At 44.3% G+C, this 15,337-nt stretch overlaps 1 long non-coding RNA gene across 1 annotated transcript in view; it reads left to right on the forward strand.

Moving 5' to 3' along the window:
• The first annotated feature begins 5,568 nt into the window (after positions 1–5,568).
• The window catches only part of LOC142855416 (uncharacterized), a 40,072-nt gene continuing 30,303 nt past the window's right edge, over positions 5,569–15,337 (forward strand). Inside the window, exon 1 of the long non-coding RNA XR_012911506.1 lies at positions 5,569–5,637. This is a non-coding gene — a long non-coding RNA (uncharacterized LOC142855416). The remainder of the gene's footprint in view (positions 5,638–15,337) is intronic.

Below are 15,337 nucleotides of genomic sequence, written 5' to 3' on the forward strand. Positions count from 1 at the left end.
TTCAAGTATGGATCAATTTTCATCTTTGTTCCATATACAACAGTAGCAAATATATCACTTCAAACTTAACAATGCCTTTTTTTTTTTTTTTGTCAAGACAGGGTTTCTCTGTGTGGCCCTGGCTGTCCTGGAACTCACTCTGTAGACCAAGCTGGCCTTGAGCTCAGATCCTCCTGCCTCTGCCTCCCTGAGTGCTGGGATTAAAGTCATTTGCCACCACCGCCAGCAAATGTCTCCATTTTTATGCCTACTTAGTTCTTCGAAATGAGTGCTTGTAACAGCATTTGGATACTTTGAAGAAAAGATTTCAGAGAAATTGTATTTATATGTACCTGCTACTGAGGGTGAATACCCACTCCCTGTGTATCCACTGAGATGCAGAACACATGAATAAGGCTGCTGTCTCAAGCCCAGACCCTGCTTGCTTTGACCCAGAAGCCCCCTCTGGTTCATTGAGGACCTTTGCCATTGTCCTGCTCTAGAACTGAGTTTACTTCCTCTGTTCACCTTAGGAGCCCTGTCATTTGCTTGTTTGTTTTTAGACAAAGTTTCATCAACATCAATATTGGTGCTGTGTGGCTGGGAATTCCTAATTCTCCTGCCTCTGCTTCCCGAGGACTGGAATTTCAGGAGTGAACCACCCCACACGGATTATGCGATGCTAAGGGTTGAACCCAGAGATCAGTCCTTAGAAAGGTAGCCTCCAGCTGAGCCGCACCCCCAGCTCTCCAAGGGGTTTTAAGAGTTTAGTAAAGTTCTGTCTGCAGTCAAGAGGTATCCGGTGCTTGGCTGCACTGCTGAGCTGTTACTACTACATAACCGGCCATGGTGAAAGACATTTTCATTCTGCCCAAGGGGACCATTGCAATGTCTGAATCTTCATTCAGGAAAGGGACTCAAAGGCCAGATCTGAGTTCCATCCTTTCAGACTCTCTGGGATAGAGATTACAGGGAGAAGGGTAAAGACAATATCGAGGGCCTACTTCCTCTGGCCTTTTGTAATGGATTAAACTGGCTCATGTTACTCCTTTTTTCTTCCCATTGTACTTTAAAGCCACAGGTAACACGACCCGAAAGAGCACCATAGCAAAGAACCAGGAGTGACAAGGAACCTGGTGGCTTATCATGATGCCTGCGATGTCACCTGAAACCAGCTAGATGCAGGAGGGCCCTTTGTGGATTTTGGAGAGTCCACAGACACACAAAAGGAACTCTGGAGACCACTGAAGAGTTAAATGAGAGCCTAGGGTGGCTGCTTTTAATTAAGATGAGCAGACAGTCACCCTATTAATTGTAGACTTGCAAGATGAACTGCCACCTTGCCCAGATAACTACTACGTAACAGACTGTCAAGTGCTCGGATTATAGCTGCTCACGGGAGCTTAGTGCAGAAGGAGAGGAAGTCCCAGTGGCGCAAGGCCCGCTATACTAATTCATTAACTTTTGTGATGGTGTTAGGCCATTAGCCATAATGAGGAAACATCGGATTCCATCTCTTTGGATTTCAGTGAGGCACGATTCTCTCATAGAGTCGGCGCACTAACCCCACATGGCCTGATATCCAGTGTTATTAATTAGAAGGCTGACTGTAGATCTCATCAAATGTAACAGACCACTGCGGATCATCACACGACCCACATCAAATTCTTTATTTAAGGACTAGTCCCGGGGATTTTTAACATGTATGTAACAAGGATTTTAACATGTATGTAACAAGAATGAGTTATTTTAGAGAAAAAAATACAAACCAACAGGAGCTTCTACCCATTCCTATTTCTTTGGGATAAGGCGCAGAGAAACAGTTCATGTTCTTGACCCAAATCCATATATACTGGAAACCAATACATAAATGATGGACAATGTTTAGATCTTCAGGTGGAAAAAAAAATAAAGAAATTCAAGAGATAAGCAAACCATACAGAGGGGCAGAAAAGCCAAATAACATAGATAGCGTCCTAATGTACTGTCAAACAAAGAAAAATATGTGTTTCATGTCAGGATGTGTTTCTCAGAATTGAACACAGTTGGTTAGACTTGTTGACAGTTCCCTTTATCGACTGAGCCATCTTGCCAGCTGCTCTTGCTTTAATTTGTCTGTTTTTCTTCAATCTAGCCAAGGATTTGTCCATTTGTGTCACTGACTTACTTTTACATTTTTCTTCTCTTTTAAAAACATCTTAGTGTGCGTAGCTTTCGTCTCTCTATGTGTATATGTGTGTGAGTGTGGTTGCATATGTGCCATGGCATGCTTGTCTCAAAGTCAGAGGACACCTTTCAGGAGTCCGTTCTCTCTTCTACTGTGGTTAGGGTTCTGGGGATTGAATTTAGGTAGTCGGGTTTGCACAGCTAATGCTTTTACAGATAAGACACTCGATGGCTTGCTTTGTTTCTGTTTCATTTACTTTGCACATGAGTGTGTATATGAGAGACAACAGATAGACACGTGTGTGGATGCTAGAGATGAGTTGTCAGATGTGGGTGCTGGGAACTGAACTCCAGTCCCCTGAAAGAACCGTATGTGCTTTTGATGGCTGAACCATCCCTCCAGCCTCTGCCTATTTTATTTACAGCTGTCTGATCACTGCTTATTTCTTCCTTATCACTCTGGCCTTAAATTTGTTCTTTTTCAACCTTTAGCACCTAAACGACAGTGTTTAACGTTTGAGATGGTTCCTCTGTTTGATTGACACCGGCACTGTGGTCTGCGTTCATCCATCTGCCGTGTGCCGTACAGTTCAGCAGACTGTGTTTCTGCGTCTTACTACTCTACCCATTTGAGCTCTTCTCTGGTTGTTTGCTCCTTAGCTTGTTAGTGAGTTTCCAAACCTCTGCAAGTTTTCCGGAGTCCTCCAGTTCCATGCTGCTGAAACGGGACACGGTTTCAGTCATCTGAAAATCATAAGGTGTTCTTTGTCGATTTCTCTTGGAGGATGTTTTGTGTACTCACTGAAGAAAGCAAGACTCTCATTTTCGGGACACTGTCCATTAGGTTCTTTTTGGCTGAAAGGAACGTGTCTTAAGCCTTTTCCACTCACCACCCTTTTTTCCATGACAGATTTTGACTCCGGGTTTACTGAGTAGCCTTGAGTTTCTGAAACTCCAGAAGCCACCTCTGAGGTGCTGGCATCATGCCCAGCTTCTCTAAACCGCTCCGTGAACGCGAACGTGACTGACTACGTGCACCCCACGGCTCTGAGCCTCCTGCTGGGACACTCAGCGACCTTCTGAATCAGAACTGGAAATCGTCTCAGCAGGGACAGGAAGCAGAGCCCCACTGTGACCATTTGCATGACTAACTCCTTCACCGGAGCAGCACCTAAGTACAAGTAGAACGTGTAACTCCCTTAACAAGGTCTCAATAACAGTCTCTACTAAGTACATGTTTGCTATTAGGTTGCTTTTCCATCAATAAAAAGAAAATACTGTTTGTACTACCTCCTCATGTTTTATCTTTAAACAACTCAGTCAGCAGGATGTAGCTCCTATCTGGAGTTGAAACTGTGTAGGGGATCATTTGAACTCAGAAGACCAAGGCAAGCTTGGGCAACCTAGTGAGGTCTCACCCCAAAATTTAAACAGTAACATAGTCAAATGAAACTATGTTTTTGACACATTTATTTATTTACTCATTGAAAGCATGTACGTTTATTTATTTATTTATTTAATGTGGGTTTGTGTGCATGCATGTGCACATGCCAGATTGTGCATGTTGACATCTGAGGACAAGCTGCAGGAAGTAGTATTCACCTTCTACCGGGTGGGTGATGGAGACTGAACTCAGGTCACCAGGCTCAGTGACAAGTGCCTTTTATTCTCTGGGCTCTCTTAATAACCCATAACTCATCGTTTTGATCTATATACAACACAACGTCTGGTGCAGCCTAGGTAATCTATAATTTTTTTTTATTTTGTATCAGGTGATTGGATTGACTCCTGGACTTTGTACGGTAAGTACACAGCTTACACAGAGCCACACCCTCAGCCCCTAAGCATGTTTTTTAAATGAATAAAGCTATAGGGTTATAAACAGGTTGCTGCTTGCTGCACATTGCGAAATGTTTATTCTGCGTGCACTCAGGAGGTATGCCATTGAGAGTTTGGCTGATGATAACAACAGATAATAAAATTTTAATGACTTCCCAGAGACTGGCGAAGGAGTTCATGGTCAACACCATCCCACTCTCCTGCTCACGAAGATCTTGTGGTGCTTTTCTGGCACGATCTCTGACCTGGAGGCAAAGAATCCTTTTCCTGCTCCTTTGCAGTCCCTGGGGCTACAAACTCGCTAACATCCTGTGGGGGAGGTGCTCTTGTGTGGGCAGAGATGTAGGTCAAACCGGGCTGAATATTAAATAACTCAGTATGACTGAAATCCATGGATTTGTCCAAGATGTCCTTAAAAGTGACCCAGGGGATTAGGTAGAGCAGAATCTGAGTTAGGAAAAGATATTTTCTGTTTCTATACCATGGAGCAAAGGCTGCTTATGGAACCAGTTATGTGTGTGCTTTTCTGGCAGAAATATGCTGAACTTTATTCTTTCTTTCTTTCTTTCTTTCTTTCTTTCTTTCTTTCCTTCCTTCCTTCCTTCCTTCCTTCCTTCCTTCCTTCCTTCCTTCCTTCCTTTCTTTCTTTCTTGACAGTTTACAGGCCTGATAGCTACATACTGATGCTACTTACCATCTAAGTTGGGCCTGGAGCGCTGGCCTGTGGTCTGGCTGTTTGGGAGACTAAGGCCGAAGGATGAACGGATCAAGCTTAATCTGGGCTACAGAGTGAGTTCAAGGCCAGACAGGGCTGTTTAGCAAAGCCTTGCAGAGAGGGCCGTTGGTGTAGTGCAGTGGTCAAGCCCTGGCTTAGTGGGTAAGAAGCCCTGGGTTCGAGTCTCGGTGCTGTAAAAGATCTGAGTACAGGCCCTACCAAAATGAACAGTCTTTTACTTAAGGATGTTGAATGTATGTGTCTATTTGTTGAATGTCGGTTTTTTGTTTTTTGTAAATCCTGCTTACCAAGATGCTTGACTCGTAGCAGGGCATTTTAAATATAACGGGGATAGTCTAGGGATACGGACATAGTCAGCAGTAGATGCGCACCGGAAAATGAAGGTGTTTGTGAATTCAAGACATCATATCTTTCTCCTAACAGAGAAGCTGAAAGCCACTGCAGGCTTGGCTAGCACCCTAACTGATGTTGGTGATGACACCCACTGAATGTGCTGGGCCACTGAGATGCTTTTCAGTATGGTTACGGAGTTACCAAACTAATAATCGGCTTCCCTGTCCACCAAACTGCCTCCACACACACAGGTATTGCAACTCAAAAGCATCAACACTTCTTTTTTAAAGCTCACTGTTTGCAGCAGGCTGTGAGGCATTTATTGCTGGAGTCCACGGAGAGCAGTTGCAAGCCGACCTTTCCTTCCCTGCAGAGTCATACCGAGTTGGACTGTGGAACATGACCCGAGGCTGGCCATTCTATACGGGTGTTTAACTTCTTCCAGTAAGTCATTAACTGTTTGTATTCCTGAAGTCAGATTGTGTGGGCGTGTGTGAGGCTCCTGAAGGAAGCCCATAGACTCCCAAGTGTGTTTGGAGATGGGAACTCCTTTGCTGCACAGACCAAGAGATAACGCCCTGCAGGTGAGCGTCTGTCGGATTTGGAGATGGTACCTCCACTGCTCGGCTTGGAGTACAAACTCTACACTTCAGATGTGTGCAAAAGCTTTCAGCTGACCTTTGCCTTGAGAGTCGTGCCTCAGACTTGGCACCCACTCAAATATGCACATGGAAACCGGGGTGTGCTGCTGAATTCTAAAAGTCTATTTAAAAGGCAAATGTAACACTGTTTTGTTTATACTCGTGTGCGCGTGCGTGTTCGTGTGTGTGTGTGTGTGTGTGTGTGTGTGTGTTTCAGGCTCCAGTGGCATTGGCATTGAGGTGATGGTTGCCTTACAGTGACTTATTTGTTGACTTGAGTACAGTATCTGATGTCTAGATACAAGTTCTTCAGAGAAACAACGGGGTATTTTCATAAACTTTTTAAAACAGAAAACTCAGTTTGAGTTGTACGGCCTAGTTCAAGCACTTAGGAAGGCAGAGGCACGAGGCTCAAGAGTTCAGGGCCAGTCCAGGCTGCAGGAGATCCTGCTCAAAAACAACCACAACAGAAACAAAAGGTGTGTGTGTGTGTGTGTGTGTGTGTGTGGTGAAGGAGGGGATACCCACTTGGCAACAATCTGAACATTTGTTTCAGCTTTGCATATCTTTTGATCACTAGCTTATGAATACATCTTGCAAAAAAAGAAAAGAAAAACAAAATTACCATTTAATTTAATAATGCTTAGATTTAAAAACCACAGTTAAAGAATTACAGGGTGTCACTATGCTCTCCTGGATGGCCTGACCAAGTAGGACTTGAATCCATAAAAGCTCTGCCTGCCTCTGTCTCCTGAACTCTGAGTTTAAAGGAGTGTACCACCAACCCTGGGTTTCTTTCCTTTTCTTCCATAACTGTTTCTGAGTTATAGGTGATAGACTTTTTAAAAAGGTCCCCTTGTTTCTCTTATTTTTATTTTGTTGGTTTGTTTTTCAAGACAGGGTCTCTCTATGTAGTCCTGGCTGTGCTGGAACTTGCTCTGTAGACCAGGCTGACCTGGTTCTCAAGAGCTATGCCTGCCTCTGCTTCCAGAGTGCTGGGACTAAACGTGTGTGCCACCCTTGTTGGGCCCCCTGCTTCTTTTTAATCAAATTGATGGCTGTAATCTACAGTAAAAGATCAAGAAAAGTAGCCAGGTACGGTGGCTCGTACTTATAATCCCACATTTGGGAGTCTGAAGCTGGAGAATTGCAGTGAGTTTGAAGACAGTCTAAGCTACACAGTGAGTTCCAAGATAGCCTGGGCTCTGCTTTAAAAACAAAACCAAATGGATCCCAAAAAAAGTGCTAGTTTTTTGGGGTTTTTTTTTTTGGTTTTTCAAGACAGGGTTTCACTGTAGTTTCAGAGCCTGTCCTGGAACTAGCTCTTGTAGACCAGGCTGGCCTTGAACTCACAGAGATCCGCCTGCCTCTGCCTCCTGAGTGCTGAGATTAGAGGCGTGCACCACCACCGCCCAGCCAAAAGTATTAGTTCTTTAACTAGTTAATTTAATAGTTCACACTAGATTTCTGCGTGACTATCATTAATTTACAATGCCATTTAAATAATTGGAAAAGAAAAAGACTTTCTTGACGATGTTGTGGATATATATAAGCAGAAAGTGTGCACACTAACTGTGTTTGAGTGTTCCAGAACATACCAGTTAACCGCTAATACACAATTAATGTTAATTGAACACTACTGCAAGAACGCTGTTACTTCCAAACACCACGCTGTGCTTCAGTGTTCTAAGAACACCCTCTTTGGCGGGTCTGAGCAGTATCAACCAATAGTGTGATTATTTTCAAAGAACAGTCCCAGCCTAATGTGTGTCCAGACAACGTATAATGCTAACCTATAAACGTGGTCACTTCTGGGAGTAAACAGCTGTCCTGAGAGAGCCCTGCAGGCCAGAGAAGCCTTCGGGCACATGTCTCCGTGCACAGACAAGTGTCACTGTGGGTTCTTTATTCCAGAGCTTTCCAGACAGATTAGATCTCGTTTTTTGTATCTCTGAGTTCTTTTCACACCGTGAGACACACTCTGGGTTATTATTGCCAGGAGAAGGCTTTGTTTTTCTTCCTTTTTAAATTTTTTTCCAAAATAAACATGAAACAATTTTTAATCAAAAAAAAAAAAAGCAGAGAGAGAGGAGACAGCCAAGAAGCAGGAAGGCAGGCCAGCCAAGCTGACAGGCAAGCAGGAAGGAAAGAAGGGGAGAGAGAAGGAGATAATTTATTAGAGATTTTTTTCAAATGGGTAAATACAATTTAATTTGACGGTCTCTAGTTCCTCCTGAGACTAGGAAGGTTTATTCAGTGCGTGACCTGGTAAATGTCAAAAGTTATTAACAGCCCTAGAGCAATGAGCCCAGGGAATAAGGCGCTGCCCAGTGCTTTCTCTTTCTCTGGGTAGCCCCTGCTGTCTTGGAACTCACTCTGTAGACCAGGCTGGCCTCGAACTCACAGAGATCCGCCTGCCTCTGCCTCTCAAGTGCTGGGATTAAAGGCATGCACCACCAGCACCTGGTCAGTGCTTTGTTTTATCTTGGTTTCTGTTTTGTTTTGTTTGTTTGTTTGTTTGAAACAGAGTCTCCTGGTCAACCTGTCTCATCTATTCTGTGAGCCAGCCTGGGCCATGTGAGAGAGCCCCTGTCCACACTACATTGTGGGCCAGCCTGGGCCATATGAGTGAGACCCTGTCTACACTGTGAGCCAGCCTGGGCTATGTGAGTGAGACTCTGTCTACACTGTGAGTCAGCCTGGGCCATATGAGTGAGACCCTGTCTACACTGTGAGCCAGCCTGAGCTATGTGAGTGAGACCCTGTCTCACAGAAACATAACAAACGACAGCAACAAAATTGCTGTGACTTTTTAAAAACTCATTGTGTCTGTAGCCCAGGCTGACCTTGAATTTACAGAGACCCACCTGCCTCTGCCTCCCTAGTGCTGGGACTAAAATCACGTATGGTCATGCCCGACCCAATTATGCTCTTTTCTTTTGAGAGACCAGATCAAGCTGCGTCAGGAGTGTGGACACGTCATGGTTGTGATCGTCACCAATCAGCATGTGTGCCTTGGACATCCCTTGCTACAAAGAAGATTGCTGTGGGGCCTCCGGAGGACCCGGGTCAGGGCCTTGAATTCTTGCATTCAGGGTATCCTCTTGTCCCATCTTCTCAAGAAGTTGTGTTTCGAGGCCTGAGCCACCGTGTCGGGCTCCAAATTTATCTTTAAAAACGGAGAGATGCGGACCTAAGATATTAACAGACGTGGTCGTGGTCACTGTGAAGGCCGGAAGTTCCTGACACAAACAGGACGGGAGCCTGCTGCAAAAGCGAAAAGCTCTCTTAATTAAGATCCAGAGCCTGCCAGCTCCTTGTGGAGTTAGCAAACGAGAGCTGCCTTCTGCCGGGTCACACCCAGGGCAAAGGACGCTGAGACGCAGCCTGTGTTCACCGGGAGTCCAAGAGGAAGGAAGACAGAGAAGTCAGGGATTGAAGGGCTCAAAATTGCCTCCACGGTTTTTTGATTTTAGAAAAACAACTTTTCCATTTCAAAGCATAATTGATACAACTTGAATCCCGCTGCTTTCTTTGATTAGAAAGGAAAACATATTAATGGCTGCGCTTGGCACCTCACAAGGCATTTCCTGAGATATCCGGCACTTTCTTAACCAGTTATTCAACAGCTCAGTTAAAACTCAGAACTATAAATATGCAAAACAAAGTCTCAAGAGGTCTTAGATTTAGACTTTTTAGCCAAAAAATGCTAATAAAAAAGACCAGAATGATGAAATAACTTTTAAAATCTGAGCAATCCATTATACTAGTGGCTTTACTTTTGTGAATATCTGAATTTTTTTTTTTTTTGGTTTTTCGAGACAGGGTTTCTCTGTGGTTTTGGAGCCTGTCCTGGAACTAGCTCTTGTAGACCAAGCTGGTCTCGAACTCACAGAGATCCGCCTGCCTCTGCCTCCCAAGTGCTGGGATTAAAGGTGTGCGCCACCACCGCCCGGCTGAAAATTTTTATAGAAAGCGGAAAATTATTAAATTGATTCTTTTTTAAATTAATCTTTTAAGTCAGCATACAAAGTAGTATGTCTCATTATGACATTTTCAGACCTACTTTGCTCTTCGTCGTTGAATGAAAGAAACGAGCATGATGTTGCTAGGTATGGAGGAGGAGAAGGTTTATTTTAAGTAAAAGGGGGTCACAGCCAGAGGCAGAGACATCTGAGAGAATCCAGAGTGGCCATGACTCTGTGAGAAGATGGGGAGGGGAGAGGAGGGAGGAACTGCCAAGCAAGATGGAAAGCCTGGGCCAGGAGACAGACCAAGAGAGAGGTAGAGCCAAAATGGCTGGATTATATAGGGAAGGGCAGCCCAACCTCTGAGCTGGAGAAGTTTAGGGTGGGGGTGGTTATGCCAGCCATTCTCTGTAACTGAGGGATGCTGGGAGAAACTGGCAGCCAGATCCGGTTTGCTACATTAAATAGGCACCTGAACTATTTGTCCCAGGGTTTGATACCTAACATCCTTGCCCTACCCACAGCCCCACCCTGGCCCACTGCAGGTCCTCCTTAACAAGACAAAACCTTTTCTCTCACATTGAATTTGCTGTTCTGCTTATATTCACTTAAAGTGAAATGAAAATAATTTGGAGTGGGTTGAAATGGACAAAGCGGTTAGTAGTGCCACAACGCGGGGTCTGCCCCGTAGCCTCAGAGCTGCACAGTAAAAATTTAGATTTTGCTTCCTTCACTCTGTCTCACTAGCTCTCACTATTGTACTCCCAACTCAAAGCAAGCGCACACATGCACACATGTGTGAGGGTGTGTGTGTGTATGGGGTGTGTGTATTGGGGGAGTGTTGATGGAGTGGGGGGTGGGGAGGTGGGGGTGTGTGGGGGTGTGTGGGTGGGTGGGGGGTGTGGGTGTGTGGGTGGGGGAGTGTGGGTGTGGATGTGGGTGTGTGGGTGTGTGTGTGGGTGTGGGGGGTGTGGGGGTGCGTGTGGGGGTGTGGGGGTGTGTGTGGGTGTGGGGGAGGGTGTATGGGTGTGGGTGGGTGGGGTGTGTGTGTGTTTGTGGGGGTGTTGTATGGGGGTATGTGCCTGTATGTCTGTCTGTGGCTGTATGAGTCTGTCTGTGTGCCTGTCTGTGACTGTGTGCGTCTGTGTGCGCATGTGTCTCTCTGTCGGTCTGTCTCGCTCTTGAAATCTTACTGCACAGGGATGTGTCTCTGCCTCTGAGTGCCCATCTCAGCAGTCCCCTGTTTCCGTACTTCACTCTGTTATTACATTTAAAGTACACACAATGAAAACAGGACTTATCTGAGCGCACGGAGCCCATTCCCCTTCTGTCTAGACCGTCGGAAGGGGTTAACACCGTGATTTACAGTGGGTTGAACATTAGACTGAACGTTCAGCTGTGACACACTCGTGCACCCTTTGGTTTTCTTTGGCTCTTCTTAGCTTAGCAACAGTCACGGACAATTGACCATGAATCCTGGGCTGTTACTGTTCTACCTGGCAACCAGGAGAAAGCAACCTCTGCAGAGACGCCCTTTGATATGCCAATGAACTGCAATCATGTTGATATCAGGTGCCCTTAGGTATACCAATGATCTCTATAGTCACAGGTCAATATCAGCGGGGACTTTGTGAGTAACCAAGGCTTCGAGGTGTCATCAAGAGTCACCGGCAGCTTAAGTCACACGAGGCAAACATCTCTAAACGTTTCTGATTTTATCTTAAATTATATATATATGTGTGTGTGTGTTTGTCTGTCTGTCTATCTGTCTGTCCAGGTGCTTATGGAGGCCAGAGGTGTCAGATCACCCTGGAGTTGGAGATACAGGGAGTTGGGAGCCTTCCCATGTGGTTGCTGGGAATCAAACTCAGATCCTCTGCAAGAGCAGTCAGCACTCTTCTTTACCACTGAGACGTCTCTCCAGCCCAGTCTATAACATTTTAAACATGGAGCAACAAAGGCACATGGAAGATTACCAAGAACCGCATACAAGTCAGCAGGCGCGCGTTAGCCAGTTATTTCAAAGACTCAGTCATTGTCTTTGGTCATTTTCCCTAAGAAATGAAGCACTGGGAGTGATCCTTCCCCCTCCCTTCCCCAAGGAAAACCAGGACCCTAAACTTGGCATGCATGTACTTTTCATAAACTTTTTACCTATTTTTGATGCACACTGTAGCACTGTACAATACTATTCTGCAATTCTATACATGTTAAACAAATATTATGCTATACATAGCATTCTGCAAACCACTTTTTAAAATTATAAACTCCATTGAAATTAATTGAGTTCACAATTTTTAATTAAACTAATTCGTTTGTTTTATGTATTTGGTTATTTACTTTTGACACAAGGTCTTGTTGTATAACCCTGCCTGACTTAAAACTTACTTCATAGCTCAGGCTTAACTTAAACTCATCACTGTTTCTATCTCAGCCTCCTGAGTGGGAGTTCCAGGACATGCCCCTCCCATGCTTGGCTCCCTTCTATACTTGTTTACTGGAGTTCTACAATAAAACAGAACAATCCTTTCTTCATCTCTGACAAGACGTTTTGTCTCTGTCCCTGGCTCCTGGTGGAAAAATAAAACTATAAGCATTTTGGAGTCTTAGAGTGTCTCTTGTTCTTAGTGAGATCCCTCCTGGCCAGACACCCAGAGTCTCAGAATGGGCATGGTTGTCTGAAACTCCAGGCCTTAATCAGAAATTTGAAATGTCCAGGGCCATCCTCAGCCTCCTAGGAGGAGACAAGGGTTGGAGACTGAGTTACTCACCCATGGCTATGACCATTCACACACAACAAAAGTTCCATGAAAAATCTGCAGAAACAGGCTCAGCAGCTGCTGTGAGTTCGACTCCTGGAACCCACCATAGAAGAGGGGAACCAACTCCAAAAGCTGTCATCTGACCTCTGCTCCTGGCACTCATGCGCCACACTTACACACATCACACATACCCACAATAGTAATAAATTAAAAATAAGTCTTCAAAGAGCTGTGTGTGGGGATACACAATGGTAATCTTCCTGGACAACTTAACAAGATCTAGGCGAGCCAAAGTTACATCTTATGTTTTAATTTTAATTCCTCAAAGTTTCATTTAAAAAAAATACCTCTACCTGTAAGCCCCTTGCCTAAGGACAGACAATTCCTGAAATGCTAGATGCTATTGTTTATGGGAGATAACAAGCCATGTGTTTTTATTCCCATAAACAAGTTTGTTTGACTCGATGCCCTTGACCACCTGTGGGCAGGGGGTCCACAGGCAGAAAATACACCAGGATGTTTGCTTGCCCCTGATTGAACCTGATGGGAAATGGGGTGAATTGTGGATTTTGCTTTTGTAAGCCCTTGCAAGGTATAGCTTGTGGCCATTTTCTGGAAACCTAGAGATGGACCTGGCCTGAGTTCATCATCTTCCTCTGGAAGAGCAGTCAGTGCTCTTAACCTCTGAACCATCTCTCCAGCCCAATTATTATATTGTAATTTCTGCCCTGAAAACAAGGTTTATGAATGATAGGATTTAAAAAAAAACAATGCTTGCTTAATAAGATATTGAAGTTGCATCTCCATGCATTCACACTCAAAAATATCCCTTGTGCTGGCTGGCAAACTTTGTCACCCAGGTGGTATGAAGGGTCATGAGGTTTGCACATGTGTGGCAGGACTGGCTTTGCAAGGAGAGACCGACCTGTTGCATTGAGTGACCCTAGCAGTTTTGGAGATGCTGGTGCCATGTTACAGTCACCAGAAACACCAGCCACAATCAAATGGAACCTGCTGGGACCTAGTAGGCAGACTGTACTGTATATGCTGCTAAGGGTGGGGACAGAGGTGACCCAAGCCCTGCAGGGTTGTGAGTGAATTCCAGATACTGAGCCTTGAATTGTTTGCACTACCGGAGTTTGGCTTTGCCTTGTGCAGAGTGTGGTTGTGCCCTCTACTGTCCCCTTTGAAGTAAAGAAGGCACTTTACTTTTGATATTGCAGGAACACACAGTTGAGAGTTTTTAAACTTTTTTAAAGAGAAGATAAGCTGTGGAATTTTACATATTTTGTTGCTGTTGTTGTTTTGAGACCAGGTTTCTCTGTGTAGCTTCGGAGCCTGTCCTGGAACTCACACTGTAGACCAGGCTGGCCTTGAACTCACAGGGATACAGCAGCCTCTGCCTCTGGAGTGCTGGGATTAAATGCTTATGTCACCACCACCAGGCTAGACATACGTTTTTAAGCCTGAATAGACCTGAGGTAAGGAGAGACATCCTCTAAGCCAGTGGTTCTTAACTGTGCTAATACTGTGACCTTTCCACACAGTTCCCCATGTTGCGGTGACCCCCAACCCTAAAATCATTCTCTTTTCTACCTGCTGCTGCAATTTTGGCTTTTGTTGAGCATTGCAATGCGAGCATCTGACATTCAAATGATCCTAGGCTACCCCTGTGAAGTGATTGACCCCCACAAAGGGTCTAGACTCATAGGTTGAGAACCACTGCTCCAAGCGCTTTGACAAACTGCTTAGGTCATTTTATATCATAAGATAGGAACACCCCAGTGTCTGGTATTTAGTTTTTAGTGCTTATAGCTGTAGAACTAAGTTTTTAGCCTTTCCTTTATTTATTTAAGATAGCATACTAAGAATATAAGACATTTTATGAAAAATGTATGACTAGCTCCTTTGTCTTTGCTAAATCTGTTAAGCTTTAGCTATTTTGTTAAACTGAGTCACGTAAGAAACTGTGACATTCTATAATCTCACATTTTGTACTTGTGAGATCAGGAAAGTAAAGCTGCCAATCTCCCATGAACTATAGTCATGATTAAGTTTTATTTTGATACTAAAAGGAACTTCAGTTCAGAAATCATTATTTTTTAAGGCTCAAACTTAATAGAGATAAAGCTATAAAATCTTAGTCCTATAAAAGTTTTTAATTGTAAGCTATCAAAGATAATTAGGACATGCAAGTTAATGGTCAGTCACCTCATACAGTATCAAATTCTTTAATATGTTCAGAACGATACTTGTAGTCATGCTAAGAACTAATGTAATTAGTTACAGGAGAAAGCTTTATTTAGTCTCCTGATATGTTTTCAGGGTTGAGCCTAAAACAAGTAACTAAAAACAAGCACAGTTTGTTTAGCTCAGTGATGGAGGAAGGTCATTGGTTAATAAAGAAACTGCCTCGGCCCATTTGATAGGCCAGCCTTTAGGTGGGTGGAGCAAACAGAACAGAATGCTGGGAGGAAGAGGAAGTGAGCTCATATGCCTTAGCTCTGCTCTCTGGGGCAGATGCGATGAAGCTCCGACCCAGGATGGACATAGGCTAGAATCTTCCGAGTAAGCACACCTTGGGGTGCTACACACATTAATAGAAATGGGTAATCAAGATGTGAGAATTAGCCAGTAAGAAGCTAGAGCTACTGGGCCAAGCAGTGTTTAAAAGAATACAGTTTGTGTGTTGTTATTTTGGGGCATAAGCTAGCTGGTGGCCAGGAGCCTGGCAGCAGAAACGCAGCCCGCAGCTCCTTCAACAGCTCAGATATACTTGAAAGCTAACTGTCCTCAAACTTGTCAGAGATATGCTGAAAACGGCATTTAAAATGTTTAGTGGGAAAAGCAAACTATGACAGAAACTCCCAGCTCCTAGCAGTGACCCCAAGATCTCCAAAGAAGATGATGGGC

Source organism: Microtus pennsylvanicus, chromosome 8 (assembly GCF_037038515.1).
Source record: "Microtus pennsylvanicus isolate mMicPen1 chromosome 8, mMicPen1.hap1, whole genome shotgun sequence".
Taxonomy (NCBI): domain Eukaryota; kingdom Metazoa; phylum Chordata; class Mammalia; order Rodentia; family Cricetidae; genus Microtus; species Microtus pennsylvanicus.